The following is a 4,840-nucleotide window of genomic DNA, read 5'->3' on the forward strand; positions in this document are numbered from 1 at the left end:
GCACCGTGAAGAGAAACCTTCACCCTATGCTTCAAGACCTGATTCAAAATCAAAAGAAAAAAAAAAAAAAAGGTGATATTCTGAAGCAAGAGAACCTTCTTTCCTCTCTTCAGTCTGGCTCTGATCAGATCCAGGTATTAATATGCCTTCAAGTTCTTATCCAGCTATAAAATTCACAGCCTAGATTAACGATGTCTGGATTGCAGAGAATAAAGCAGAAGAAAATATAATCATTAAAAATAATTTCATCACTGCTGCATAATGATTCTTTAGGCAAACGGAACACACACATCATAAAGTCAGTAAACGGTCTGCCTCCCTGAATCCTTAAAATTGTTCTACCAAAGGAAAAAAATATCTCAAGTAACAGGGTGCTCGCTCTCAATCCTTGCTCAAAGTCAGGAGGTATCTCTCCCTTATACATTTACCAGAGATTTAAGGCAGGCTGGCACCTAATAAACAGCACAGCACTGCTCAACAGCTACACTGCAGAGCCAGAATTTGATATAAGATAAAATTTGTGTCTGGAAATTGAAGATAACTATGTGCCCCAGAGGTAAGAGGGATGCTAATAATGGTACTACATCTGCAAAGATTAATGATGCTGCCTGATGCTCACTATACTTCCCCTCCAAATATTCATTTTTCTGAGAGGAATAACAGTTGCAAACTGCACAGGCTTTCCATATTCAACCACCAACTTCTACGTCTAATGTTCATTAACCCTTTTTACAAGGGCAGCACTCATCCCAATTTAATATTTAATGACTATTCAATTAGGAATAAATTTAATTCAATCATTATTTAAAGCAGTAAGCCTAACTTTTTGTCACGTATTAGAAGAACAGAAGGGTGTTCTGCTTCCATATCGATATTCACAGACTTCTTCCCATCCAGAAATTGAGTGAGAAATGGGAAATCAGTGAAATTACAGGAAACGCAATGACAGAATGAGACCGAATAACTCTTAAAATAAACAGAAGCCATATTTAAAATAGAAAAACTTAAATTTAGGAAGAATAAAATCATTTTTGGAAGACTGAGATTGTCAGATTGGAGCCCTGCATCCAACAATAATAAAATACTTCTGGCACAATTTAAATTAAACTACAATATGATTATAGCTTTATTTGGCTACGTGAACGAGCACCTTATTTGATAGGCAACATTCTCCAGGTACATTATCACAGAAAGCACAAACGGAGCAGTTTGCCAGCTAATGAAGAATAAGCTCAGACTTGCTGTCCTCCACAGCTGCAAACTACCCAGGTTCATAGTTTCACGCAAATAATAAAGCAAGCCAATTCCTCCCGGTTAGGGCACCGCATCCCAATTTAAATACGAGCTAGGACTGCCCAGCCTCTCTCACCAGCGCCGAGGGGTTCCCTGGAAAAGCCAGAGCCGCGGGGAACACCGGGCGCCCCCGCCGCAACGCAGCACCTCCGCAACTGCCCGCCTGCAGGAACACGCTGCAAAAGCCCTGCCGAGCACTTCGCACATGCTGGGAAACGTGGAGGACGCTATTCTTAGACCCCTGATTGCATCAGATTTAATCCCCTTAAAACCCACATTAAAAGTCGTGGGGGTTTGCGGGGAGGGGACAGAAGGGGGGGGCGGGGGACACGTTTTGGTCCAGGGTCCTCGATTTCGCGTTCTCCGCGGGACAGCGACTGGGCGAAGCGACGGTTTTCCCAACAAAACGTGGCGGCGCTGCCTCTGGAGCACCGGCAGGCACAAGCAGGCTCTCCGAGGTGTGCGGCCGCTCCTCCTCCGGGAGGGACACCGCTCCCCTCCTGCCCCCTTCCCCTAAAGCCCTCAGGCTGACAGCCGACAGCAAGCGGCGGGCAGGGGCGCGGACCCCCGGCCCGCAGGAGGAGACGGAGGCGAGACGAGGAACCGGGCGCGCTCCCCCAGGCCGCCGCCCCCCCACCGGCCCCGGCAGCGGAGGGCCCAGCGCCCCGGCGGCCTCCCGACACACGCCGCTGCCGGCCCTGCCCCGGCGGCAGCCGGGCAGGGCAACGCGGCCGAGCCGGCACCGCACCGGCGGGGCAAGGGGGGACCGCCCTGGCCGCCCGCAGCCCCGGGAAGCCACCCCCCTGCCCGCTCAACTCACGCCGGGCAGGGGCTCCGCCGCCGAGCCGCGGTCCCGCAGCAGCCGCGCCGAGCCGAGCCCACCCCGCCGGGCCCCTCCTCAGCGGCAGGAAGCGGACCGGCCCCGCCAACCGCCGCCGAGCCGCGTCGGGCCGCGCCCGCCCCTTCCGCCCCCGCCCCGCGCTCCCGCGGCAGCGGCGGCCTCGAGCTCGCGGCCTGTCCCGGGAGACGGGCTCGTCCCCGGAGGGGCAGTGCCACACAATCATACAACGGTTTGGGTTGGAAGGGACCTTAAAGATGATTGAGTTCCAACCCTCCTGCCACTGGCAGGGACACCTCCCACCAGGTTGCTCAAAGCCCCATCCAGCCTGGCCGTGAACACCTCCAGGGATGGGGCATCCACAGCTTCCCTGGGCAACCTGTTCCAGTGCCTCACCACCCTCACAGCAAAGAATTTCTTCCTGATATTTAATCTAAATCTCCTCTCTTCCAATTTAAAACCGTTACCCCTCGTCCTGTCACTACACGCCCTGATAAAAGAGTCCCTCCCCATCTCTCCTGTAGCCCCCTTTCGGTCCTGGAAGGTCGCTATAAGGTCTCCCCGGAGCCTGGGGTAACCTGGGGTGTGCGTGACAGCCAAGCCCACCTGTCCCCACCGGGCGGCAGCCACTGTAAGATGGCTGTGCCCCCATCCCGCCAGGTGACCAGTGTTCCAGTGGCCAGGAGAGGTTCTCAGTAGCAGCCCATGTCCCAGCAAGGTGGACCACCCAAGGGCAGCATGGGCAAATTAAGGATGGTGTACGCAATACCAACGGTTTGTTCTATTGCCTTTTTCCGAAATTATATTCATAAGTTGATGACATGGTGGTTGTTCAATTGACAAGATAAAGAACAGCAAGATACAAATAAAAATAAGGACAATACAGTCAATCATCCTTCACAGTCAAGGTTTCCACAGAGAATGGTGAAGAAGATCAGCATGATGATGCAATGATTCCCTGAGTGCTCTCCAGGATGGTCCAAGCTAAAGAATCCATCCAAGTACAATTCCTTAACTACAGGGACAAAAAGATCATCCAGTCTTGAAAATTACCCAAGCCCCAATGATAGCTGAAGGAAGTCCCCATTTGGGGATGGCTTGCCTCACCCTTGGTGAACTAGTAATCATAGAATCAAAATAATTTAGGTTGGAGAAGACCCTTGAGATCACTGAGTCCATCTCTTAACTTAGCACTACGAAGTCCAGCACTAAATGGTGTCCCTCAGCACCACATCTACATGTCTTTTAAATACCTCCAGGGGTGGTGACTCAACCACTTCTCCGGACAATTTGTTCCAATGATTGACAACCCTTGCAGTGAAGACTTTTTTTTCCTAATATCTAATCTAAACGTCCCCTGGTGCAACTTGAGGCCATTTCCTCTCATCCTGTCACTTACAAACGTGAAGTGAGTTGCGACTGCACCCTCAGTCTAGACAGCGTCCCACCACTCGTTTCGGGTGGCTCGCTCACTCTTGGTTGGGTTGGTAAATCTGCCGACAGTCCTATTGTGTTTGATTGCATTAGTCCACTGGCATCGTGGGCACTCATTCGACTTCTGGGTCCGGTCAAGACGATTAAGACCTGACACCTTTCAGGGTCTTAATTGTCAGGGCTTAGTTTTTGCATTTGCAAAACAGTCTGTTTTGTGGAAAGGGCATTTCCACATGTAGCCCCTGTCCTATCTGCATAAGAACTAATTTTGCTGTCCCCATGGCCCCCTTCCCAAAAGATCTCAAATCAGGGGACACAGCAGGAATGTCCCAAGGACGAGGTTCGTCACCTTGGGCTTCAGCTCAATTCAATATTACAACAGCCGCTGGTAACAACCCTCCCTGTGATTCAGCCGGGCCCTGCCAAAAGAATAAGCATTCCTCACCCGTCTTGATCACAGGCTCCTCTTGCCCGTCTAATAATTAGGAGTCCATAAGGTCCAAGCAGCATCTTCTCGGAGGGTGAGGAAAATTCAAGGGCCTAGGTCTAAATCTGCTGCCTCTCTCGCAACTAGACACTCTTCCTGCACTATCACACCAAAGTTGGTACAGCCATCCAGCTGTTAATTCCCCAGGGTGTTTTTGATACGTTCTCTAAATTTTTCACAGATCATCTATATTAAAATCATGAACTTCAGTGGTATCCCATCTCTGCAATTCATCTCCGTGTGGGTCATCAGTAGTGATTTCTCGTTTAATCAGGGGGCGTATCGGTACAGAGCCATTTACTTTACTTACTTCCCCATCAGACCCATCCGACCAATTCCAAGTGTCTCCATCCCGGTCACCCTCCTACATAGCTGTGCAGGCTTTTATGGGCTCTAGATCACTACCTTGTAACAGCATTTCAGCGTGTTTCCCTGCTTTCTCTATAACCTGTTGGCACTAATTGTTACTCGAGACGTGCCCTTTCCCCAGACTCACTGCCAGCCTTTAATTTAGCTTTACTTCTCAACCCTTTGTTGAAAATTCACTCTTCCACTTTCTATTTTCTTCTTCTAACTTCTCAGCTTTCCTTATTGCAGCTGACAGCCAGCACATCCCTTCCTTCCCTCCCTCTTTATTTTACACAAATCCTTCCAGTTACCGAATTCATTCCATACAGCTTTCAGATCATGGCTTATTGCCCTTAGTCACTCCTTATCTCACTGAGGATCTTGCCATCCATTTTCCGAAAAACCCTTTTGCAACGGATATCATTTTTCAAGGGCAACAG

Source organism: Numenius arquata, chromosome 8 (genome assembly GCF_964106895.1).
Source record: "Numenius arquata chromosome 8, bNumArq3.hap1.1, whole genome shotgun sequence".
NCBI lineage: Eukaryota > Metazoa > Chordata > Aves > Charadriiformes > Scolopacidae > Numenius > Numenius arquata.